The sequence below is a fragment of the Bubalus kerabau genome, chromosome 6 (genome assembly GCF_029407905.1).
Source record: "Bubalus kerabau isolate K-KA32 ecotype Philippines breed swamp buffalo chromosome 6, PCC_UOA_SB_1v2, whole genome shotgun sequence".
Classification (NCBI taxonomy): Eukaryota; Metazoa; Chordata; class Mammalia; order Artiodactyla; family Bovidae; genus Bubalus; species Bubalus kerabau.
The window spans coordinates 57,228,062-57,255,719 of NC_073629.1; the positions used below are offsets into that span (position 1 = coordinate 57,228,062).

The 27,658-nt window shown below is 41.1% G+C and overlaps 1 long non-coding RNA gene across 7 annotated transcripts in view; it reads right to left on the reverse strand.

The window, feature by feature from the left end:
- Nucleotides 1–2,180: 2,180 nt before the first annotated feature.
- Nucleotides 2,181–27,658, reverse strand: part of LOC129655180 (uncharacterized) — a 60,533-nt gene continuing 35,055 nt past the window's right edge. For 4 of the 7 annotated variants that reach the window (XR_008715804.1, XR_008715799.1, XR_008715805.1 and 1 more), the window contains exons 2-5: nt 8,650–8,759; nt 3,641–3,851; nt 3,321–3,439; nt 2,181–2,872 (exon numbers count right to left, since the gene is read on the reverse strand). This is a non-coding gene — a long non-coding RNA (uncharacterized LOC129655180). Of the gene's footprint in view, nt 2,873–3,320; nt 3,440–3,640; nt 3,852–8,649; nt 8,760–14,410; nt 14,789–21,934; nt 22,272–22,599; nt 22,970–27,658 lie in introns of those variants that run through there. The other 3 variants (XR_008715800.1, XR_008715803.1, XR_008715801.1) reach the window with 3 other exon arrangements.

Below are 27,658 nucleotides of genomic sequence, written 5' to 3' on the forward strand. Positions count from 1 at the left end.
GTCTTTTCCTTACAGTGCTGTGGTTGTGGTGTTTTAAGCATTTCTGGGAATTTCCTTTGTATCTGAGTTGTTTGTATCTTTTCATCCTTAAAGTCATCTTTTCACTGACATTCCCTCTTTAAAGAAAAAAAAAAAGTTGTTTTGTTTTGTTTTGTTTTGTTTTTTACTGTAAAATATAAGAGCTACACCAGATGTAAATCATCCTCTCAAGCCAGTCCTGTTTTGCTGTTTTGTTTTGTTTTTCCTTGGCCACATACAGGTCGTTTGTGCCCTGGGAAAAAAATGTAATCTACAGGTTCTAATAGGGAAACTGAGGATGGAATTTTAAGGGTGAAATACCAATGAAACTTTTTGCCAATAAAAATGTAGATTTCAGCAAGCCTTCTTTTAAAAAATGTTAAAAATTAGGGGAGGGACTGTTTGTGGTCAACTTATGGAGATTCTATTCACAAATGCCCTTTATTTTCTATCACACAAGAAATTAACAGAATCTAAACCAATTTCTCTTGCATAGACATTATTCAGTGGTAACAACTCCCAGTATGAAGAATCCAGGTTTCCTTCTAACTAATCATATGGCCATTTTCCCAACTGTTTCACACATGCTAATGGACTGTGACAAGTAAAACACATTTGGCTCAGTGTACGGTCCAACATGAAATGGATTCACAACCACGAAGCTTCTAACCATTTTTCTCCTAATCTACCACTGCTTTGGGGGTTTGGTGTCTTCCCTGTCATGAGCGATTTCAGTGCACTGATCAGGGTAGACTTGACAGATTCTTTATCAATGTCAAGCGTCTTTTGTGGTTAAGTCCAGTAACGCTAAAACAAAATGCTTCATAGATACTAGATATATGGTGGCATTACAGAATTCTCTTGCAGGCAATATTTTTTGGTCAACCTATGAAAAGAAAAAAGAAGTGAAGGTGAAAACCAAAGAAGATGCAGCAGAAGTCTTGGCAGTTATTTCTGTGGAAGTCAGACAATGTGACTGACATGGGGCCTCTGACTCTCCCCTCCTCCATTCAGGTTAGAATAGAGCAAAGAGAAATTGCCAACAAAGAAAGTCATGATCTAGGGGGAGGGGACAGAATCTCAATAGGTTTTTAATTTCAAGAAACAGAGCAGTATTTTAGGAAAACACAGGACCCCTGCCTAGGCACACATTTACATCCACAAGTGTATGCCCCCACCTGTACCAATTAAAATCATACATTTTTCCCTGTGAGTTTTTCTCATGCCTTGGGAAATTAATCTCTTAGACTTCATTGACATTATCAACTGTCACAATATCTAACATTAGTGTGAACTGGCTTAGAAAAAACACAATCCAAGCATCTCTGAATAAAATAGGGACTCTGTTAAGTTTGCTTTTAGTAAAAAGAGTCTGCAGTGCCATCAATATGAGGCCTTTCCAGCAGTTCTAGCCGGGACAGCTTCATTATGGAGGATGTTCGCTTTCGTGGTTCATAACAATGGCTGTTTTGAAAGACTCACCAATGTGTACCACATGAGGCCTGCCAATCCCCTCTACCCACAAATAAAGAAGATGTCCCAACCACTTGATAAATCCATGGTGCTCAGTTGGCTCATCAGAGGTTTCAGAATATCACTTTTCAGAGTAACAGTGGATGTAAGAAGCCTCATTGTCTTTTTATTAACCCAAAAGCCAAGGCTAACAAAATTCTCATCAAAGCTGTGAACAAACAGTGGAAAGAAGTGCTCTAAGTGCTGGGAGCTAACCTGGAATTGTTATTTGTTATACGACCAAACCAGTAAATTAGTAGGAACAAATAAGTCCTCAGCTATCAGATACTTTTCTGTATTACACAGTTAATGACTAAATCTATTTCAATATTTTATCTGATTTTTTTCTTTTTTGTACTAATTTAGAAAGTTGGTACTTCAGTGTAATTGAACTCATGGAAGGTAAAAATGTCCAGACCTTTTTAATAAGGTACCTTTCAATATTAAACTTTGGGGTCTGTTTTCCTCCCAAGTAGGCACTTAGCACTAATGGCAATTGCGTCCAAACACTGGTTAGGAAATATATGTCTCTGTACTGAGCTCCATGGAGGGGAAAAAAAAGAAAGAAAGGGGAAAACAACGTTGAGATTGAATAAAAGAGGTAGAGTTGATTCATTTACAAGATGAAATTAATATCTGGCACCCCCAAATTTCAGAGCACACACACCTTTAATAAGTGAGATGAGGAAAAAATTTCTAAATCATTTTGAATAATACCCAAACCATGCTTTTCCTGAGCAATCTGTTTTCCCTCCATCCCCAGCATATACATTAGACTCATTTTGCACTTGTTATGTACATAATGATTCTAGACAACATAAGATGATTTCATGATTTTTTTCCTTATTATTTTTACTTATCTACCAGTGAGCCAATTTATGCAGCTTAAACCATTGCTAAAGATGCATCAAAAATTGTCTGTAATCATTACAAATAATAGCACTGAATGTTCACAAGAAGCTGTTTTCTTATCATATTTTCATTAAAACATCTTTTCAACCTGCTTTGCTTTTCCCACGTCTGAAACCTGCGTTGTAATCAGTCTTATTAACTGAGAACATAAATATGATTTATTATGGTCTGATAATGGAAGCTACGTGGACCCAGAGAAGGGCTATATTGTCCTTTGATAAAATGGCTCTTTTCTCTCAAATGGAGAGCTCTATCATGAGAACATGCAGAATGTAGTGAGTGATTATTTCCTCGGGGTGAGTGATGGCAAAGCCCGACAGAAAATCTTCTTGTTGACCATGACAGCCTCAGAGGGTCCCCAAACCTCCCTGAGTTTGACAACCTGCAGACACTTTTGATGAAGTGTATTCTTCTGCCAGAGACAGCCTGTCTGGGAGGAGAAAAGAGACCTTTATCGTCTGATCGGCTATTATTGTCTTGATCTTTTATAAGCAATCTCTAATGCACATGAATATAATATCCTTTCACACAAGTGCCACGCATAATAGAAATGTGGTTATAGGACCCTCCCCCTGGTTATGTAAATGTCCTTACACTATAATTAAGAGAGATGGTTTGTGACTGATAGGGTAAGGAAAGAGTAATCAAACTGTTTTAGGATTATCTCCCTATTTTAAAGACAAACCCAGGGTAAACAGCATTTATGGTAGATAGAGGGAACTAGGTTATCTTGAAGTCTTAGTCTAAAAGGAAAAATAGTTTTGAATATGGTATTGGTGTTATATTTTTATTAAACATGCAAATGGCAGCTGGTTTTCAGCCAAGTGATTACTATGCTGATATGACTTAGAAGAAAATGAGAATGCCTCTCAAAATACCTGGCTGAGGGTTACAGCAAGAACAAAGACCTATTAATAAGGAATGCACTTGCACAAATGTGTCCTCCAGTCCAAATAAAGTTCTCCAATAAATTTCCCTCTTATTCATTTCCAGGATCCTAAATATGGAAAAAAAAATTTAATTAACAAATATATTTGCAGACAAAACTCTTGCAGTTATTGGGCAATTAAATTTACTTTTTATGTGACCCATGGGAGCCATCTCCATTTCTAAACAATGAAGGATAGTTCTAGATGGTGTTTGTTTGTATTTGGTGGCAAAAATTTTCTGATCTTCCAGATAACCCAACCAGACTTACGGTCAGCTCCTGGAGGCCAATAGCTTAATGTTCAATCTTCAGATCAGATCAGATCAGTCGCTCAGTAGTGTCCGACTCTTTGCGACCCCATGAATCGCAGCACGCCAGGCCTCCCTGTCCCTCACCAACTCCCGGAGTTCACTCAGGCTCATGTCCATCGAGTCAGTGATGCCATCCAGCCATCTCATCCTCTGTCATCCCCTCTTAGTTGCTGGCAAAAAGGAGAAAAAGATATCACCCACCTGAAAAACTTTAATCCCCCAGCAAAATACAGCGCAGTCATTCCTTTACATCTACATATTTCGTATCAGCAAACTCAACCAACCTCAGATCAAAAAAATTCTGAAAAAAGAATTTCAGAAAGTTCCGAAAAGCAAAATTTGAATTTGCCTCCTGCAGGTAACAATTCACATAGCATTTACATTGCATTAGATGTTACAAATAATCTAGAGATGATTTAATGTATACTCGAGTATGTATAGGTTATAAGCAAATATTATAACATTTTATATAAGGAACTTGAGCATCGTGGGTTTTCATAGCCTCTGGATTAATCCCGGGAGGGTACTAGGCCATTACTGTACTCAATTTGTCATTAACCTTCTGACATCTGGACTCCGAGGTGTCCCTACACTAATCACTAATGGGTTTTGCATTACCAATTAGTGGAGAAAACTCGCAAGCGCTGATGCCAAAGAGTTAATATCATTAGTTCCACACCACTGGGTGGTCAGTTGGAAGAGCAGCCCCTGAACTCAAGAGGGGAGAGTCAGGGACCCTGACTTGGGGACAGTTCTCGCTCTGAAGGAGAAAGCTGCAGCTCACATTGACCTCCATGTCTCTGTCCTGGCATCTAGCCTTGAGGTGATTCAAATATTACACAAGAGTGCACGCATGTGCACACACATTATGCACAGGTTTAGGCCAGAACCAATCACCAGCCTAGTCAGGCTTTATTGCATCTGTCTCATCAGAGGGTAGATGAGACCAGAGGAATTCTCTCTCTCTCAGCACCTCTGTCCATTTGCTTCTCTAGGCAATGACTTTCCCATGAGAATGAAAAAATTTGCCATTTCAGAGCGAGTTGGGTTTTGAGAAGTGTTTGATCTCCCTCAAGAGATACTTCTCAGAAGTTCTGCCAGCCCTCGATTATCTGTACAAATGAGGCCTAAAGAAAGACTGGAAAGATTCAATTCACAGATAATCTTCAAATTCCAGTTCAGTCTGTATTTTAGTTTCTTTCTGAACAAATTGTACCAGAGCAATTAACAAACAAAACTGACTGGATGTTTCCCTTCTCCTTTTATGGTCAATTTTGTGGATGTCAGCAGAGTGAGGAAATTGTCAAAACAGAGGCAATAGGAGAGAGGAAAGGGAAGAAACAAAACTCCCAGATAGTCTGCAAATGGGATAATGTAGTCTTGAATAACTAAGAAGAATCTAATTTTAAAGATAATAAAAGAAGGCCCAGAACACAAATCCATCTACAAAATGCACAGCCTCCTCCCCCAACCCTAAAACAGCTCGTAGGAAAACCAATAAGTAAACAAAAAACCACAAGAAAAACTCCAATCTACTGTCCCCATCCACATTTTCCCTGATCTAATCTACACATGTTCTAAGTTAAATTATATTCTAAAGAGGATCTGGGCAGAGAGGAGAAGAAAGCACAGAAGACATTTCTTATTTATGTTCCATCTGGCTTTGCTGTCAGGTATTGATAAAAACAGCCTTGCTTTCAAAACTGTACTAGCCTAAAACTTCAGAAATTGATCAACTTTAATTTGTTTTTCTTAGAAAAACCAACATCCAAGGAAAGGACAATGACTCAGCACTTCATTTTTTTTTTTTTTCCCCAGTCTCAGACTTGTCAGATCATTATACCAAAAATGTTTGAAAACTTTTGAGACTGAAACTAGAACTTTCATTGAAGGCCAGCATTTGGAACTCCTCAGTTAAGGGAAGCGACACTCTTTAATGACCTAATCATGCATATTTTTTTGGCCAGAGTCATTGACTGACTGCACATACTTAGTTCTGCTTTAGAAATGAAAATCTAATAAAGTTATTGGCAGTTTCATTGTCGTAGAAATTTTCTCCAATATCCCAACTGGAATTGTGAAAACAGGTTCAAATTCCTATAAGCTCTCTCCCCTTTCACCCTCAAATGCCACGCTTCAAAACCAAATGATTTCCTAAGAAATTGCAGGACTTGGCTGGGTTCAGAGGTCGAGGCATAGGGTAGGGAGGAGGAAGACTCTTTCTTCAAGTTGGAGGTGATTTGCTTTTTTCTGGAATCTTGAGGCTGGGAATGTTCTGCCTCTTGCAGAGAAATTCAAAGGAGCCATTGTGTTTGAAACTTCACTTCCCAATTGGCCTAAGATAGCAACATCAGAAGCAACAGATACTTCAGCCGAGACATTTTTTTAAAAGAAAAAAAAAAAACAAAAAACACTCCTGAAGGCACTGAAGCCTAATTACTCTACAGCCCATAGTCTTCAAGATTGAGATCTCTGATACTATGTGATAACCCCTTGAGGAAGGGGAGCAGCTCCACCAGGACTTGAACAGATAGCATGTCTATGTTTTACCCAGAGTAAAACTGATATTCAAAACAAGTAGACTGACAATTGCTTTCATTCCTCCAGCTTTTGAATTGTGGTGATCATTATGCAGGATACAACAATACCATTTATTAAGCTATCAAATGAAAAATAAACTTTCCACTAAAATGTAAAAGGGATTTAGGATGTCTAAGAGTAAATGATTAAGGAATCAGTTTATGTTTATCACTGCCCCCCTTGCTTTTCTAAAAGATGTGTGTATCAAATCCTCATATTTATGATGGTATCTTTAAAGTTCTGAATGGTTTGGATCTTAGCCTTATAAATCCATGCTAAGAAAACAGAAATTTTTTTAAGCAGCATGGCCATACACTTACAGAGGCTGAAACTGGTACACAATACCCCTTGGGAGAAATTCCCCCAGTTTCTAGTGCTCCTGTGACCCAAACAGAGATGAACTAAGGGCAGGAAAGAAAAAATGAAGGAAGTAGTCATCTGGGAAACACTGGAGGTGGAGGATGGGGAGAGATGGCATTGGTTGATAAAGGGGGCTGATGAAACCATTATCAAGCAGGCTAAGGGAGTGGAAAGCCATGGAGACAGCACCATTTCCCAAATTTTAGACACAAATGAGGAGTCCTGAGTAATTTGAATTGTTCTGCCAGCCAAGTCAAATCCTGGGCCTCTCAGAAACCACTGGAAATGTCTCAGGTTTTCTCATTCTGCTATTTTGATGGAAATTAAACTTGTAAATCAATAAGAACAGAATCAACTCTGTTGAACAGCTCTGTTCCTTTATGCTCTATTCTCCAATGTACTACGTATCTGATTTCCTGCCCAAATGATTTAAGATTCCCAAATGCAAGTGAAAAAAATTTGTTTGAGATTTGCTTGTAAAATCACCTAAATCTCAGCTCAAGTCCCCTATTCAGAGAACATTTTAAAGTAGACGTGAAGCAAAAAATTGTATAGTCCTCTTTTGAAAAAAAAGACATTGGATGCATACCCATGAAAGGATTATGGAATAGTCCTCAAAAATGCTTGAAGTGATTGACATGTACATACCAGGGGAATCAGATGAGTCATATAGACATGAACAACGTCTTCAAGCTTCTTCAACTTGCCCTTGTGTACCCTTTGCTGGTTCCCCTCCCGCTCTTCCCCTCCTCTGGGCATCTTTTCTTTTTCTTTTTTTAACCTGTGTCATCTATTCTTTCCTCTAGATTTATCATCCATTATTCAACTTTATTTTTTCTATTGTATATTTCTGTTACAACTCCTTTATTATCCGATGATAACTATCTCATTCCTTTAGACCACAGACACACTCAAGAAGTCCTACAACTAAAGATATCAATTCTCATTATAGAAACAGGCACTCTCCCCTACTCTCAGCTGCCTTTCTCACTCCACCAATTAAGGTTTTCCAAATCTGGAGCAAGATTAAGAGATATGTGCCCATTGCTAGCCGTGGCTGGTGGTTGCTGAGAAACTCCAAAACAGAGATCACGCAAAATGAAAGTATGACAATCCAAGAGAAGCCTGGAACCAATACTTGGGACAAGTGTCATTCAATTCCTGATTCTTGAACCCTGACCCTGAGGTTCCCCTGGGCACCCAGTGCAACCACATTTCCAAAAAGCTCCACCCTGGTTCTTGAATTCTTAACTCTCTGCATCTGGCTACTGAATCATCAGGTTGCAGCCTCACTGGGGCACTCTCAACTCCTAGTGACTTTGTGATCCCTAACTTACCCTGCTGAACACCTTTCAGGGGCTTTGCCAAAATCTCGCATTTTCATTCACTCTGTTATAAAGCCTCCTTTTCAACTATAAATATTTAGACAACTAAAACTACAGTTTGCCATCCTCTTGGAGGCTTCATGGAAAGGACAGACTTATGTGGCGAGTGGTCTCTCTCAGCCATAACCAGGGCTGTGGGAGTACGGCTCCCCAAGTGTGAAAATACTAAATATTTAAGCAAAACGTTTTGTAAAAGAGCATCTGGTTTAAAGTTAAAAAGGGAGAAACTTCAACCACTTGACAAAGATTGACAGAAAGAGTGAAAGGAAAAATATGGGAAGGGGTATCATGTCCTGGGATTGTCAACCAAGGGCAGACTCGCGACTCTTGCTCATTTCTGCTAATGGAGGAGTCATTGCCCAAATAAAGTCAAATCTTCAGTTTCAACTTCTTCCATAATTGGTACTGGGACTGTTGATAGCAGAAGTCTACCAGTTAGGCTCATGTGTCCCAGTATGCAAATATACATCTTCTGATACACACACAAGGAATTTTAAATCACAAATAGGGTACTTCATAGCAGGTAGCGCAACAGTGATGGCAATATGAAACCCAACTCAAACCACATAAGCATAAAGCAAGAAATCCACCCCTCATGTAACTGGTAAGTTCAAGGTATGGTCTAGCTTCAGACCCAGCTCACCTGAGACCAGGTGTTGAAACAAGATGGTCAGAAATCTGTCTTTTTCACCATCTCTTACTTCAACCTTATTCTGTGTTGGCTTTACTTTCCTTTCGACCCGATTTTAATACCTGTAAGAAAGACACCAGTTGCTCTAAGTTTATACTTATCTTTACCAAGACATCCTGAAAAAACATGTCTGTTTCTCAGAAATCATGTCAAATCCCCAAAGGACTCTTTAGAGTGCTGCTTCAATCACTTGGTGGTGGGGAAATCCTGGCCACTTGATTGACAGCCCTACCAGAGTCACAAGGAATGTGGGAGGGGAAGATTCCGAAGGGATGAGCCTTTTATCAGAAGAAAGGAGGGTGGAGACTCGGTAGTGGAAGGCAGATGTCCTCCAGGCAGTGCCAGTCCAAGCACTTTGAACCTAAATCACTTGCAGGGGCCTTTGGAACTCATTAGTGTCCCCTGGCTTGATAGAAAGATATCACCTTCCCTTCCCTCCAAGTTGCTGCGATGCTTTTCGTGTCTGAGTGGAAAACAGACCTCAGCACCTTATGAGTTCCAGCTCAGATCTGAATAAGTTCTGCTCAGCAGCTTGTGATGGTTCTTTTATTACCATTACCGATCATCATGGAAATAAGTAGTTACTGACTTAAGAACTCACTATTTACACAATAACCCTTGATGGGAACCATGATCCCTTTACACACTATTATAGAAGTGCATAATTATAGACTTTCCAAATGGGTATTTCTTTTAGACATTCGCTTGTAATAGCTCCTTCAAAGTTGTTAAGCTTTTATCATGTGAAGACCCAAGTAGAATAAAACACTTAGTTCAGTCCTCATTGACCTAATAGAGAACAAACTTATCTTTAAGATGGCAGGAGCTTCCTGCCAAGAACTCATGGACAGCTTCATTAAAAAAAAAAAAAAAAAAAAAAGTCTGGCTGGGGTTATTTGGGCAGGATATCAAGTTGCTATTAGATCATGTTCATCTCATTTAGGAATTAAATATTGACACTAACTGATCATTGGTTATTGTTTCTTTAGTCCCTACTGAAGGAAATCTTGTCGCACGCACTTGTCCTGTCTTTATTATTATCCAGCAAGAGTTCTATAAAAGTAAAATGTTGGGTAGGTCCACTGTCTTTAACATTTCTCATTACTCAAGCACAGAACATAACTTTAACAGAGAATAAGTTTTTGTTGTGTATTGAATACATTGGTCCCATCAAGGAAGCCACAGCCAGGATCAAGAGGTTGAGAGATACCTGCTGAGGCCATAAGCTTAAGAAAATGGGGTGATGTGGCTGATTGATGTCAATGTATTGCAAAAACCACCACAATATTGTAAAGCAATTATACTCCAATTAAAATAAATTACTCAATTTAAATAAAAAAGAAAATGGGGTGATGTATGATGCGGTGTAATGTGTATTTGACACAATCAGGACATGTAATGTGTATTGCACTACAAAAATTATTGGCATACCACGTTCAAATGAGTCTCAGGATATATACTGAAATTTAACTTGCTTAGTTCAAATTAAGGAAACAGAGAAAGCGATGGCACCCCACTCCAGTACTCTTGCCTGGAAACTCCCACGGACGGAGGAGCCTGGTAGGCTGCAGTCTATAGGGTCGCAAAGAGTCGAACAGGACTGAACGACTTCCCTTTCACTTTTCACTTTCCTGCACTGGAGAAGGAAATGGCAACCCACTCCAGTGTTCTTGCCTGGAGAATCCCAGGGACGGGGGAGCCTGGTGGGCTGCCGTCTATGGGGTCACACAGAGTCGGACACGACTGAAGCGACTTAGCACCAAGTGTTCACAGCTCTATCAAAGGCACCAGACTTAGTGAGGGAGATACAAAGATAAAAGTAATGTTTATTTTCATGCTTGCCCACCTCCATCAGGACTTTATGAGCCCTGCATCCTTCCTACCACCCCCATTGACTCTCACTCTCTCCTGGCTTCACCACTTAGAACTTCTCCTCAAGCCTTCAATAAGCACAGCTCCTTTTCAGTTTCAGCACAAGTTGTTCCTCCTGAACAGCATTCCCCTTCCTTTCTTCTGCTTGTTGCTGCTGCTCCTGAGTCACTTCAGTCATGTCCAACTCTTTGCAACCCTATGGATCATAGCCCCCCAGCCTCCTCTGTCCATGGGATTCTCCAGGCAAGAATACTGGAGTGGGTTGTCATGCCCTCCTCCAGGGGATCTTCCCAACCCAGGGATTGAACCAACGTCTCTTACATCTCTTCCATTGGCAGGCAGTTTCTTTACCACTAGTACCACCTGGGAAGCCCCTTCTTCTGCCTAGACCTTCCTAAAATGTCACCTCCTCAAGGAAGCTTCCCTGATTCCTCCAGGCAGAGCCAGTCACACTCTCCCTGCTTCTGGAGCACTTTCTTCAAACATCTATCTTGTACTATACACATTTGTATCTGTGTTTTTCTCCCCCATTACCCTATGAGCCAAGTTTATATCTGATGCACAACCATATTATCCAGGTGCTTGCAGAGTACCAAGTATAAACAAGTTACTGGTAAGTCACTTATGCAAAGAAAAACTATGTTATTCCCACTGCACTTCTGCTTTCTGGGCCTCAAAGGCTGTTGGAATAGAGACAGATGCATAAACCAAGATGAGACGAGCACCTTCAGCTCGGTCATGAGATTCAAACAGCAAGCAGTGAGTGGGAGGGAGATACTTAGATGTATGGGGAAAGAAGGAGGAAGAGGGGGAGAGAAGCGGAGAGAGAGCAAGAAAAGTGGAGGTGAGGCATTGCCAGAGGACAGCGTGAGCCAGAGGATGGTAAGTGAGTTGAGGGAAGGGGCAATGTAGGACCCTGGTGTGACGGCCACGTGAGGATAGTGTGAGAGGGGACCTGCAGTGGGGAGACACTATGAAAGCATGTCAGAAAGGTAGACTGGAGTAAGGATTGACCTCTGAGGGTTTTGGGGCTTCCCTGGTGGCTCAGATGGTAAAGCATCTGCCTGCAATGCAGGAGACCCGGGTTCGATTCCTGGATCTGGAAGATCCCCTGGAGAAGGAAATGGCAATCCACTCCAGCACTCTTGCCTGGAAAATCCCATGGACGGAGGAGCCTGATAGGCTACAGTCCATGTGGTCGCAAAGAGTCAGACACGACTGAACAACTTCACAGTGACTTCACTTTCTGAGGGTTTGGATTGCCTGGCTGAGGCATTTGCATGTGGACTCTGCAATGGTAGAAATTCAAGGAAAAGAGAGTAACATGGAATCATCTGATCCCATCTGGCTTTGAGAGACTCATAAGGAAGCTATGATGACTTGGAGTCCAGTGTTTCAGAACCATAACCTCAAACATGCTTTTCAAGAAGCTAATTTCTTAACCAGTTTCAGTAAGACACAAACCATCCTGGATGTGCCAGAGGAGAGAAAAATTTGCAGGTGATCAGCCCTGGTATTCCTCAGTCTCTAGATCCTCAAGAATGCCAGGCACTCACTGTGCCTTCTGCCTGGGACACTCTTCCCCAGAGTATCCCCTTGGCTGTCCCTTCCTTCCCTAAGATCCCTGCTCAGATGTCATCCCTACAGAGAGACCATCCCTCATCATCAGGTCAAAAATAGCACATACATCACTCTACCCCTTTGTCCTGCTTGATTCTGCTTCAAATCATTCATTGACTACCTGACGTCACATTTGATGTCTATTTCCTTGTAATCTATACCCTACAATACAGGGATTGTTCAACTTTCTATAGAAAGCTAGGCAGTAAATATTTTAGAACCTGTAGCCCATATGGTCTCTGTCTTAAGTGTCTTAACTTCTTAACTCTGCCACTGTAGCATAATGTAGCCATAAACAAGCATAAATAAGTGAACATGGTTGTGTTCCAATAAATCTTCACTTACAAACAGGCTGTGGGCCAGATTTGGCCGTGGATCATAATTTGCTAATCCCTGCTTCACTAAAAATCTCCATGAGGTCAGCAACTGGTCTATCTTGCTCACATTGGGATTTCCAGGGCCTGGCACATTGTAAGGACTCAGTAATTTTCAAAGAATGCATAGGGCTTCTCTGGTGGCTCAGATGGTAAAGAGTCTGCCTGAAAGGCAGGAGACTTGAGTTTGATCCCTGGGTCAGGAAGATCCCCTGGAGAAGGAAATGGCAACCCACTCCAGTATTCTTGCCTGGGAAATCCCATGGACAGAGGAGCCTGTTGGGCTACAGTCCATGGGATTGCAAAGAGTTGGACACAACTGACTAAGCACACACAGAGAAAGCATACATGAATGGAGTTCTATGAAAAATAGATGGGGTATAGGCATATTATACCCATGTGAATACACACATTCCCTTTGTGATGTGTGTCAAATTGGTTGATCCATGGTGGTCAGAAATACGGTCAAACATTATTCTGCATGTTTTCATAAGAATGTTTTGGAATGACATTAATATTAAAATCAGTGGATTTTGAGCAAAGTAGCTTGCCCTCTATAATGTGCGCAGGCCTTATCCAATCAGTTGAAGGCCTGAAGAAAACAAAAGACTGACTTCTCCTGACCAAGAGGGAATTCTATGAACAGATGGCCCTTAAGTTGCTGAATTGACTCTTCCCTGGTTTCCAGCCTGCTGGCTGACCCTGCAGATTTTGAACTTTCCAGCCTCCATAATAACAAATCATATAAGCCAGTTCCTTAAAATACACATGCACACACACACACCACACACACACGCACACACTATTGGTTCTGTTCTTCTGACCCATAAACACATAAATGTACACAGATTTACTCCATCAGTAAAGTAGGAAACCAATTGTATAACCAATTGGCATAAAGCAGCTTTCTGAGTCTGGCTTCCACCCTTCATCACCTGCATAGCCAGTAGACAACTTGGGTGAGGGTGAGCAGCCTATATGAGAGCCACACAGTACTGCTCGCTCCACACTGTGCCCTGGAGGCCAAGCTCTCTCAATCCCCACACCTTTGCACACCCTAGCTGCCTTCTGTGTGAAATAGCATCTCACTGCCTTTTCTCCTGGCTAATTTATATCCATTCTTCAAAACTCCTCCTAAGATCCCCCACAGGACAAGATTAGATATCCATTCTATCTGTCATCGCCTCATGACAGTATACCCCCTGTGTGACAGTTGGTTTGCTTCTGTCTACCATCCCCCACCCACCATGAGCCCCCATCTTCCTGAGGGGAGAGTCCACCAGTCTTCTCTCTGCTCACCCTTTGTCACCTCCTTTTGTCTGTGCCTGACAGGCAATGAAGGCATTAATGGGCAATTCGATTAATAAAATATTTTCAGAAACTAAACCAAATGGAAGATATGTCACTTATTTACAGTCTGTGAGAATACAGCTTGGGGTCACCCCAGGAGATGCAAAGCCAGATTCCAAGGGTATTAAGAATCCACACTAGGGGCCCCTGGCTGGGCAGAGCTCCCAGTGACCTGAAGAAAGATTGCTCAGAGTGAGCACCAGAGGTGGGAAGGACTACAGATGTCCTCTCAGCTCTGTACTATTTTTCTTCTCAACTTCTCAAAACACTAATAAGATGGGAACAGGGTGGAAATAGTAATGATTAAAAACAGCCTGAGCCTGGGCAACCACTTTCAGCTCTCCCATGTCAAAAATGTTCAGCTCTACTTAAGGGAGCAATTTGGGGGCCCATTGGTCTAATTTTTCAACAAACATTGATAGGAAAATGAAATTTACTTTATAGCCATAAACAGACACCTTAGCTGAAACACATCCAAGCCATCAAGGTAGGCTCACCTGGTTGACAAGAGCTCTCATTAACATCTGTGTCCTCAGTACGTGTGTGCGTGATAAGTTGACTCTTTGCAACCCCATGAACTGTAGTCCACTGGGTTCCTCTATCCATGGGATTCTCCAGGCAAGAATACTGGAGTGGGTGGCCGTGCCCTCATCCAGGGGATCTTGCTGACCCAGGGATCAAACCCATGTCTCCTGAGTCTTATGTATTGCAGGCAGATTCTTTACCACTGAGTCATCAGGGAAGCAGATGGCTCCTAACTCGATTGGATTCAGTCCAGTCAGATTTTAAGACTGTAGGCTTCCCGGTTCTATCAGTGACTTGCTCTAGAATGTTTATGCTCCTGCTTTTAGGTCTCAGTGCCTCAGTTTCAACATCTGTAAAATAGGGAGAGTCATTCCTACCACCCACAACAGAGAAAGGTCATGGAAATACACGAGCTGGCATCTCCAAAGCACTTTGCCTTCCCATTACTTCCTCTCTATGGACCTGAGGTAGGATTATTATTACGGAAAATGTCAGCTATCCTCTGAAAGGATTATTCCATCAGAAAGCTTTGTTCAGGAACATTTCATAAAGGAAAAGTGAAAGCATGCACAATCTCTTTGGAACTAATCATAATTAGTCCCAGTAACAGTTGGGCCATTTTTTTTTTTTTTTTTTTTTTTAGTTCATTTATAGTCAGATTCTACAAAATTGAAAACATCCAACATCTGGGCTGAAAACCTTGTACAAAGCCAGAAAGCCCCCCAAATGGGCATGTGTGGGCTTTGGTGACAGAAGAGCCAGATGTACTTTTTGCCTCAACTACTATTTTCAACCTTTAGGAGAAAAAAAAAATTATAATTGAATTTTCATGATTACAAAACCCCTTGATTTTCTTCTCTAATTTTTTAAAACCATCTTTTCTGATTAGCTGTAAATTTCAGACTCTCCCAAAACAATCAGAAATTTCTAGAAAAGGAATCTCTTAACAAATGTATAAAAGCATTTGGGGGTCCAGTTGTAACCATGTAAATACTTTTACAGGGACAAATAATAGTTAGCATTTATTGTCCCTACATTATGGACAGGCCCTGTTTTAAGCACTTAAGGGGCATTATCTCATTTAATCTTTGCATGTACTCTGTGAAGTAGGTACTATTATCTTCTCCATTTTATAGCTAAGGAATGAAAGGAACAGATAGATTAAGTAATTTGCCCAAAGCACCATTAGTACAGAAAGAAAGCAAAGTGTTTTGGTTGCATCTTTATGCTTGAAGGAAATTTTCACTTAATTCAACCTTATTACAGCAAGACTCTAAGACTATCTTTGATATCGTAAACTTATTCCAACCAGATTAAATGCTCTCTGTTCTGGGAAGAATTGCACAGAGCCTTTAATATAGCTCCCAGAGAGAAGTTTGGGCCCGAGGAAACAGTCCTGACTTTAGAATTTGCCCCAGTTTCTACCATCTTTTTTGGTATTTTGGGGGAAGAAAACACACACACACACACACACACACACATCCATATGAATTTATTTCAGCTATTTGCTAAAGAAAAGCTGTCTTCAGTTGCTGTTGTTTTCAGCATGCCACCTGACAGCATCTAGAAGCTTCCTTGGGGAAGCAGGGGAATTTGCTGGATTGCTAAACAGCCTTAGAAAATCTGCTGGGGACTCCATGGAAGGGCTTTATGAAGAAGGATAAAGAGAGTGCATTAGCGTTGCCTTGTTTCATGAAAAAGGGAACACACACAACAAAACTTGATTACAAAATCTCATTTTACAAACTCAAGGTGAGATGTACCACCCTGAGGCAATGGCCCACCCAGGGGACCTCCACCAGGTTCTAGAGCCTTCTGCTTCCTGTGTAAAAACCTGATTCAAATCCAAGGGCCAGGTTAGATAAAACCAGAAGGGTTTATATGCACAGCATTTAACTTTAAACATTTCTTTATGGAAATTTACAATGCACATCATTTACATATTCAATACCAGTGACAATTTACTTCTCCCATCTGAACAGGGCTTTCAACTATGCCACTTGAACTAAATTAATAAACAGTAATTACAGAATGTTGTGTGAGCTAGCTGTTGATGTTGAGCAGATTCTAATCAACACCTTCTTTTAAGGGCCAATTAAAGCTGAATGTATGCAATATAAACATCTTCGAGTATTTAGACATGAACCGCAGAACAAGGTAAAAAAAAAAAAAAAAGAAAAATTAAAATCTGAACAGTTAGACTGGGGATGAGCCAGTCAAACCTGGAGAGATGGACCCTTTTCAGCTAGTCTCTAAGGTCATGTTAATTTCTTGAAATGATGAGATTTTTGTGAAAAGAGGAGGGGCTCCAAGGACTAGTTAGGCCAAACCCCATCCGTTCTGAGATTTCTCCAACATCTTGTATTATTTTCCATATGCTTTAAGTTTTGTGGCATTTCTTTTTCAATTGCCTCAAACAGTTTTCTCCTTAATTCATGTGCATCTCAGCGAAAATTTAATCTCCATATTTCTGACTCATTTGTGTATAAATCCTCCAAGTGTTGCTTGGTATTTAAGAAACCTTTCCCTCAGCCCCATCTTTGGCCATCCAGGAGCTACACAATGCACAGAATAGGCCCCAGAGCCCTCTATGGGACTTTACATCCCCAATAAACAGAACATACACAAAGCACTAGCGAGAGGAATTAGAAGCTGTTGGGAGAAAAAGTCAGCCTCTCAACATCAGTTGTCCTCAGAACCACTTGCCTCTGCTTCCTAACATGGCAGCACCCTGAGCAGGCTTCATGCCTTTAGGAAAGGGAGTGAAAGGGAGACATTCCAATAATGGTAAAAAGTACATTTCTGGATAATATACAAAACTGCAAAGACCCATGTATGTGGCAGTGAATGGGTTTCTTCAATAGTTGGGAGAAACTGGTAACCATATTTCTTCCAAAATAGGCATCTCAGAAGGTTGGAATGAGAACAAGATGCCGTAAATAATACTTTCTACAGAGGAGAAGATGGCACCCGTATAAAAGGATGAACCTAGTCCAAGTGGGCAGCTGAGGACACATTTGCCCCCAAGGCTGCACCTCTACAGTGCCCTGCTTCCCTCGGGCCACCTCGCTCTTGCTTTCATAGGCACACACTTCAACTGTCTTTCCTTCCTCTTTTCTACCGAGATCTCCCTTTTCTCCCTCCTGGACTTGCCTCGACTCTGACTAGCCAAATCCTAACCAATCTCAAGGCTAGCTTCATGCTTGTTTCTGCAGTGTCTGTCTATCTGCCTCTGTCTCTGTCTCTCTTTCTCTATCTTTCCCCTCCCTCCTTCTGTAATTTGTACTGTCTACAATTTAACCATAAATAGCTTTGCTGACTTTGGTTAGTTACCCACTCCATTTGCAGGTATGTTCATCCTTTCCCTTACCCAGATTACAAACTGCTCGAGGACAGAGATTTTGTATTTACAGGGCTTTACCATAGCACTTATCATAGGACTGTTTATATGAGCAAGTGCTAAACGAATATTTGTTGGGTGAATATGAATGAAGCTTTCTTTAAAGTCAACAAAATGAAAGTCTCTGTTTGGATTCAAATATTTCCTCAATAAAATTTGGAAGTATAATGATAGCTTCTGTGCCAGGCATCAAATTTCAAGATAGTTCTTATTCACTAGTCAATAGTAGAGAGAATTATGGAGCTCTGGATTCAGGAGGGACAGGAAATTATTTTATCCCATAGTCCTGCCTCTGAAGAGGACTGTATGAAATACACTCTTGAAAAATAGTTGCTGAGTTTTGCTCTGTGAATAATCATAACCAAAGTAATAACAACAACAATAATAATAATGCTCATTTATTGAGTGCTTATTGCAGGAAAGAAAGGGCCCCTCACTGCTGTCTTTCAAGCCTCTCTGAGGCTTGGAAGCCACATTTATGTGGGTACAAGCCAGGTGTGCCCAAGGACTCATGCCACCAAGGAAGATGCCCAGGCTCTGTCATCTCTCATCTTTGATACACTAGACCATTTCCTCCCTTGTCTTTCTTCTCTTCACACTCCTACTGGTTCCTTGGATAATCTCAGCTGCTTCCTATAGCATCACCCAAAATTTCAGAAGTAGGAAGTGAGTCCTAGGATGGGATCTTAAGCCCTGTGCCTCTCCTGAGCTTTGGTTTCATATGTCTAATCACATGTAGGTCATCTTCGCCTGTGCCACCCTGGTGTCATACAACGACCTCAAACATCATGCGTCCCCAAATGAATCTCTGCTCTTTGCTATTACAGCCATCTCTTTTCTCTCTTTTTCTTTATAGATGGTCTCAGTACTCATCCTCCCACCTCTACTAAAAATCTGAACTTTTATCCTTGACAATGTGGTGAGGAGGAAAGACGGGGTTCGGGAGTCAAAGAGGACTGAATTTGAAACCCATCTCAGCCATTGACCAGCAGATCTGGGACTGAACAATTTTTTAAATTTCTCTGAATATATTTTCTCACCTGAAAATGGAAATAGATTAACAAGGCTTAGACCTTCAAAAATCTTTGCTTCTTTTCTTTCTTTTTTTCTTCTCTTCCCTCTCCTCTCATTTCTATCTCTTCTTTTCCTTTCCCTTCTTCCCTCACTCCTCTCCCCGACTCCAAATCAATCACTGGTCCTGTCAATCAAGCATCCTAGATAACTTCCCTCTTCTCTCCATCCCTGCTCTTATCATTGTCTCACTCACAAGAACTCTAAATCTGGTTTTTCTGCCTCTATTTCCTCCTACTCTAATCCATCCTGCTCTGAGCTGCCAGTTACATAAATACCTAACTCCCTTATATAAAACCTACCATTATTCCCTAGTTGCTTCCAAGAGAAAACCCAAACTCCTTGGCAATGCAGCCAAGACCTTTCATGATCTACCCTCAACTTACTTTTCCAGTCTATTTTGTTGTTGTTATTTAGTTGCTAAGTCGTGTCCAACTCTTTTGTGACACCATGTGCTATAGCCTATCCCTTTTCCCAGGGATCTTCTCAGACAGTAAAGAAACTGCCTGCAATGCAGGAGACATGAGTTCTATCCCTAGTTTAGGAAGGTCTCCTGGAGGAGGGCACAGCAAACCACTCCAGTATCTTGACTGGAGAATCCCATGGACAGAGGAGCCTGGCAGGATGCAGTCCACAGGGTCGCAAAGAGTCAGACACAACTGAGCAACTAGCATGCACGCACGTACTATAGCCTGCCAGGCTTCTCTGTCCGTGGGAGTTCCGAGGCAAGAACACTCTAGTGGGTTGCCATTTTCTCCTCTAAGGGATTGATCTTCCCAACCCAGGGATCGAACCCTGCATTGGCAGGTGGTTTCTTTACCACTGAGCCACCAGGGAAAGCCAGTCTTTGATTTGCGGCATATTAATTACAAGATATTGAAGAAAGTAAAGTGCTCAGAGTCTGAGCCTTTAGTAGTACCTTCCTCATATAGCTGTTATAAAGATTAAATGACTGACATAAGACATATAGGTCAATGGAATTGAATTGCAAGTCCGGAAATAAATCCTTACATTTTTTATGGTCAATTGATTTTCTACAAGGATGCCAAGACTATTCAACAGCAAAAAATAGCCTTTCAACAAATGGTCCTGAAACAACTGAATATCCACATGCAAAAAAATGAAGTTGAACCCTTACCTCACATCATATATAAAAATTAACTCAAAACAGAACTTAGACCTCAATATAAGAGGTAAACTATAAAACTCTTAGAAGAAAACATAGGACAAAATCTTCATGGACTTGCATTAGGAAATGATTTCTCAATGACATCAAAAGCATGAGATAAAAGAAGAAGTAGATAAATTGGATGACACCAAAATTAAAGAATTTTCAGCTAGCTTCAAAGGACACTGTCAAAGGGAGAACACAACCACAGAATAGGAGAAAATATTTGCAGATCATATACCTCATAAGGAATTTGTAAAGAATATATAAAGAACTCATAAAACTGAACAGTAAAAGGACAATGAAAAATAACCCAATTTAAAAATAGAGGAAGAAACACACAGATGGCCATTAAGCATACGATGCTTAACATCGTTACTTATGAAGGAAATACAAGTGAAAACCACAATGAGATGCACCTTCACATCCACCAGGATGGCTAAAATAAAAGACAGGCAGTTATAGTTGGGCAGTTCTTTAAAAAATTAAGCATAGTTACCACATGACTCAACAATTTAACTTTTATATAAATATCCATTAGAATAAAAAATATATTTCCATACAATAACCTGTGCCAATGGTCATAGCAGCATTATTCATAATAGTCAACAAGTGAGAGCAGCATACATGTCCATCAGCTGATGAAGAAGCCAAATATGGCATATCCATACAATAGAGTATCATTTGGCAATAGAAAGAAAGATGCTACAACATGGATGAATCTTGAAAAGATGTTAAATGAACTGATACAGACACAAAAGGCCATATACTGAATTATTTGTTTGAAATGTTCCAGATGGGCAAATCCACAAAGTTCAGTAAAATAGTGGTTGCCAGGGTGAGAGGGGTAAGAAGAATAGGGAGTCATGCTGCTGATAGGTAGGTGCTTCTATTTGGGGTGATCAAAATGTTCTGGAATTAGATAGTGATGATGATCACATAATTCTGTAAGTATATTAAAAGCACTGAGTTATGTACTTTAAAGGAATTGATATGTGATATGTGAATTAATCTTAATAGCTGTTATAAAAAATTAAAATTAATTTAAAAAATTTTAGAAGATTACATGAGATACAGTGGTACACAGTGCTTACTCTTCTAACAGGAGCCTCTATTGTGGCTATATTGTTCTTATTCTGTTGTAACGTCCAGATTGCTTTAATATGAGCTCCTTGAAGATAGGGGCCACGACTTAAAACTTATATCTTGTTTACGTCTTTGCAGTCCCTGCAAAGATATTTGGCATAGAGAAAAAGATACATACCATAAAACTGTAGACAAATTAAAATGAATTCGTGAGTGAGCAAGTGAGGTTTGTACAAACATTTTCAGCACCTCCATATTACACTGGACTTTGGCCAGTACAATCTGCAAGAATGCTAACTGTTCCAAGGACCCTCCATGGTATTTACATCCCTGACCTTAGAGGGAGAGATAATAGGTAGCAAAGAGAGAAGAGTGAATCCTGGTGATAATCCTTCAGGCCTTACAAGCCATGACCCTTTCACTGAGTTTCTATCTGTTGTCCTGCTTTAAAGTTCTTCAGAAATTAGCAAAGCCAAATTTCAGAACACAGAAAATCTCAGAGCTAACGAAAAGCCAAGTTTTTATTTATTTTTATTCTAAGTCACAACTTTCTCACAAAAAGTTGCCAAGTGTTCCTTCTGAGCTCTATGGAGATAATATAAGTTGCAATTTTATAATTCCAGTCTCTTTTTTTACACAGGATTCCACTCTCTCTTCCTGCTGCAATGAGAAATTGGCAATCAGTCGTGGAATCTTTCCAACCAAGTCTGGATATGACCTAAAAATACATCTTAACACAGTATTCTGAGAATAGCAACCTGTCTGACTTACCTTAGCTGTATAATGCATGTGTGCATGTGTGCTAAGTTGCTTCAATTGTGTCCAGCTCTTTGTGACCCATGAACCATAGCCCACCAGGCTCCTCTGTCCATGGGATTCTCCAGGCAAGAATACAGGAGTGGGTTGCCATGCCCTCCTCCAAGGGATCTTCCCAACCCAGGCATCGAATCTGCGTTTCTTACATCTCCTGCATTGGCAGGCAGCCACCTGGGAAGCCCAGCTGAATAACAAATCACCTAAAAGCTAAGTGACTTAAAATAACAACTATTTCTTTTGTTTCTCACTGTTCTGGGGGCTGACTAGGCCCAGCTAGATGTTTCTTTTACCCTATATAACGATGCTTGGGTTGCGTTATCTGAAAGCTTAACTAGCTAGAATGTTTATGATGACTCATGCTGACACCTGGTGCTGGCTTTCTGGGGGCAGTTCAGCTGGGCCATCAGCTGGAAAACCTCAGTTCTCTTCCTGGTTCCTCTGTATCTGGTTAAAGCATATCAGAGGAGCAGCCTCAATTCACGAGAAGATTTCACAATGATATGACTACTCGGAGGAGTGATTCATTGAGGGACTCCATGTAACCAGCTCACACATAGTCTATAGGAACTGGAAAGGAAGATGAATTCTGTTTGCCATTCCTGAGCCTTTGCTATACTTACCTGTTCTAGTCTGAAGCACGTCACGGCTTGAAAACAGATGTGTGACAGGACACAGTAGCAGAGCTGTGTGCATGTCCTCCTTCCCCTCCCTTCGCCACTAATCTCCACATATCCCTTGACAGACTCCTGTAACCCAATAGTGTTTGGAGTGCTTCTTCCACTCGTCGCCCATAGAGCTTTGAGAGAAAACCATTTCAGATTGCCTCAGCCAAACCTTTGTTATCAATAGCAGTTCCTATTTCTGGAAGGCCAGGTGTTCTGCACCAAAAATACAGAGCAGAGACACCAGATAACCCCCTACTCAGAGACAGGGACCACTTGGGTCTCCTTTGCTCTGGGGTAAATGGCAACTGAAAGCTGGAATCTTGGATAAGATGTACGGGCCACTGAGACTATATTGGCCAGAAGGGACCTTGCCACAGAGTTAGTGAATGGACTGCAGGAGTCTGTGAACCTCCAAAATTGCAGGAAGATTGTGGATGTCTGTGTTTTTTCTGGAAAAAAAGATCTATATTTCATCAGATGTTTTTTAATTGAGCTATAATGGACATAGCATTATATTAGTTCCAAGTGTATAACATAATGATTTGATATTTGTATATATTGAAAATGGTCACCACAATAAGTCCTGTTAACATCCATCACCATGCACAGTTACAACTTTTTTTCTTTTAATGAGAACTTTCAAGATCCAGATTATTAAAGGGGACAGTATATTTTGGAAAAGGCTAAGAACTTGATCTCGCGTAGAATTATGTGATTACACTTTCCCCATCACTCAAAAGGCTAACTTGCAACTTACCCGAAACCACATCTTCCCACCTTAGATGCAGAAGTGTAGGTTTGATCTGTTATACACATCACAGTTAAGAGCAATGCAGCTCGATTATTCTCCACTGCCAGGTCTTTTTCATGCCTCTGTTTCTGTCCTCTTGCCCTGCTTTTCTTTCCCTCTCCATATCCTTCCACTCATCTCCTAGTGATTCTGTTTTTAAAATATTTTAACTGTATCCCTGGGTGTGACATCACCTGTTTCTAACATGAAATGGGCTATAATAGATAGGACATGACAACTGGAAGACATTGGATTACCTTCTATCCATAGGGTAACTCAGTCTGAGATAAGAACTAGTAGATTATGGAGAAAAACCAGTGCACACTCCTGAGTGCCCCTTGTCTCACTCAGAGGTATGTTTTCCCTTTAACAACCATAAGAGCAGAGGTGACATGCTATAGTATCTTGCTTTGATTAAATTACTCCAGTGGTTTCTTTCATCACTGTGGTAGTGCAAAAATTTCCCCCTTTAGTTTACAGTTTTCCTTTCCTTATTGTGTATATCCCAAATGCAACCAGGGGAGGGGAAAGGGTTGACTGACCCATTATATTGAATAATGGAGTTTCCTTATATGGATGCACCCACTCACAGACATCATCAACTATTCTTGCCAACTCAATTCATCAAGCAACAAATGAGCCAGGCACTCCCCAGGTGAGTGCAAAGAGAAAGAAAAAAATTTTCTGCCTTCAAGTTGCTTGTAGTCTAGTGAGAGAGACAAAGGTGAACATAGATAAATAGGAAGAGGAGGAGGCAGTGGAGAATTAGACTCAAGTGTTAATATCATCAGAGTGAAAGTAGAACAAGGAATTTATTTTTATCTCCCACTTCCGCCTTCAACTCCTTCTAGGATCTTCTGCTCTTGATAGTTCTCCCTTGTTGCTTTTCTTAAATAAAGAAACCAAAAGAGTAAGAAGTAAAAGGAGAAGAGCCTCTCACTCCAACGTCTTGTCTTTTTTTCTTCCAAGCATCTGTCTTCCTCCTTCTGTTCCTTGGCCCAGGCAGTAGACACTGGCCCATTGTGGTCCTTCCTGCTCTAGCTTTAAGTCTAATCCTCCATCACTTCACCCCTCAGACCCCCTTTGGCTCAAGAATCTGTGCTGACCGGCTCACATGTCTACTGTCTGTGCTGGGCCTTAGTGATACAAGGATGAATCCAATCACCATTCAGAGAGCTTGTTTACAAAACTCTCCTTCTCCTGGGGATCTATCTCGCCTCCATCTTATGTTCCTTTTTTATTTCTCCCACTCTCTCTCTCCTTGGACTATTTTTATTTCTATCTCAAGTGCTGTTAGAGGCCTCCTATGAGAAGGAAATTATCTATAATGGAATAGGAACATTAAAAGCCTCAGTTTCCTTGGAAATTATTGAACTCATGAGGGGTTCACATTAGGTTTTGAATTTTGAGAACTAAGTTATAGGAAATTTTGTTTTTCTAACAAAATTATTTTAACATTTGTTCTCTCTAGCTCTTCTTCAGATATTGTTCTTAAACCTCAAGCTGTTATCATTTTCTGTAAGTTTCAGTCAACGCCAGATTCTGAAGGAAAGGCTCTTCAGATTCCTGAATGTGAACTAAATCTGTCCCAGATAGGAAGCCTGGAAGTAGCTGGTGCCCACATCTGTGTGTGTGTATGGGACAGGGTGTGGCTGAGAGGACTCAGCTGATCTATGTGGTCAGCGGGGGTGTGGCACAAGCTTAAGAGACCACTAACAAGAGTTATCAGTTTTCAATCATTCATTTATTCATGTAAATACATTCTGAGTACCTACTTTGTATTAAGCACTAAGATGGATGTTGGGATTATAATGATGAACAGGACAGACACAGTTCCTTCTTTGATGGACTCTTTAGACCAGCTGGGAATATGAACAATCAAATACGCACTGGAATTCCAATAAGGTGTCCTGCATCTACGACAGTGCTGACCATGTGCCGGGCCCTGTGTTAGGTGTGCTGTACTTCTTATCTTCACTTAATGTTCCTAACATTTCTATTCCGCTATAGCTCAGTGGTGAAGAAAAGTGAAAGTGTTAGTCGCCCAGTCGTAGTGTCTGACTCTGAGACCCCATGGAATGTAGCCCGCCAGGCTCCTCTGCCCATGGAATTCTCCAGGCAAGAATACTGAATCCATCTGCAATGCAGGAGACACAGGAGACTCGGGTTCCATCCCCGGGTCGGAAAGATCTCCTGGAGGAGGAAATGGCACTCCAGTATTCTTGTTTGGAAAATTCCATGGGCAGAGGAGCCTGGTGGGTTACGGTCCATGGGGTCGCAAAACAGTCGGACACGACTGAAGCAGCTGAGCGCACACACACATGAGCTGAGTACTATTATTCCTCCTTCACTTTACACTGGAGGAAACTAATACAAAGTAGCAAAATAAGTCACCTCAGTTCCCAGAGCTCTGAACCCTGTTCTGTCTGACTCCACAACCAGAGGTCTTATGCCCACACCACACCATCTCACATAAAACCAGAAAGTGGCACCACGCTGATGTCATAAACCCACTGTTGTTAGGACCCGGAAAGGATAAAACAAAGCAGCCTTTGCAATGTCTCAAGCTACTCGTCTGCAGGGTGGTCTCTTAGGAGAATTAAGAATAAAATAACAACATGCTTTCAAAAGGTTATTCTCTATGACCCAAACTGTTTTCTAGTTCTATGAGTGAAAAGAATCTCTGCAAAATGAATAAAAATGATAAAAGAATTGTTTTAAAAGAAGATTCTCACTCATTTTCACAAAGGCTGTATTCATATTTCCAGGGCTTTGTCAGAAACTCAAGGCTAAAAAGAAAAAATAAAGTCTAGCTCCCCTTCTTAAGAGGAAAAAAGAGAGAGAAAGAAGAGACTCTACATAAAAGCGCAGTTTAAAAATTCTATCTCCGGCCAAGGTTAGCAGACTGCCCAGGTCTAGACAACCCCACTGGAACCCAAAATTTGTAAATGCCCCATGGCTCACTCCCTGGAGTGTGACGGGACGAATTCCTACAGCTGTTATCACCATTTAGCAGCTCAGAGGAAAGCAGCTATTCTTTGACTTTTCCTGGGAAGATTTCTTTTACTAACAGAAAAGGATAAAAACTTAATTCTTGCAAAAAGAAGAGGTCTTGAGAAAGTGGACCTAAAAAAATAATCCACTCTGACAAAAGTTGCTTCATAAAGAATTTCCCACCGAACATGTATTTGTAGTTGTACATGATATCTGAACTGGTGCATAGACTGCTTATTGGAGAAGGCAATGGCACCCCACTCCAGTACTCTTGCCTGGAAAATCCCATGGATGGAGGAGCCTGGTAGGCTCCAGTCCATGGGGTCGCTAAGAGTCGGGCACGACTGAGCGACTTCACTTTCACTTTTCACTTTCATGCACTGGAGAAGGAAATGGCAACCCACTCCAGTGTTCTTGCCTGGAGAATCCCAGGGACGGGGGAGCCTGGTGGGCTGCCGTCTATGGGGTCGCACAGAGTTGGACACGACTGAAGCAACTTAGCAGCAGCAGCAGCAGACTGCTTATAGGAATGCTCATATTCTGAATCCAGCTTTGGAATAACCAACATGATGGGGTTTTGCAAGTCATTTCACTTCCCTGGGCCTCAATTTCCTTTTTCTATAAAATGAGGATGTTTGGACTTTATACTTCTTCAGCTCTAATACCCCGTGACTGTGGCCCGTGAACCCAAACTAGATAGTTGCTTGTCCTGATGATCTTTCCAACAGATGCATTCCCATGGGAAACCAGACTCTCTGAGCATTTATAGCAAGCCATATTTATATCAGTGGGTGGTCACCCAGCTTTGACAGCCTCCTTCATGCCAAGAGAAGTTTGAGATAGGGAAAAACTCAAGAGAAAATTAGGGTGAAAGATGGTTTGAGTAACTTTCTGACCTGGAAAACAATGAGCTTCATATCAACTGTGTCTAAAGATGAGGAAACTATATATAATGATCTATGTCACGAGGATAATATTTTTAAGATATCAATCCTCTGTATACCTTTTACCTCTTCTTCTAAACTATGTTTCATAGCAGCCACTCTGTATCTTGATCACAAAGGATGTAGAGAAAAATGAATGTCACTTCGGGCAGGAGGAAGTAATGCTGTGTGTTGGGAAGAGGGGGAGAAGGAGGGGTCCTCCCACCAGAGTGAAAAGGAAAATTAAAATCTGTCCTTCTATCCCCCTGTGGGTTGTGGGAAGCAGAAGGGGACAAAGGGAGAGGAT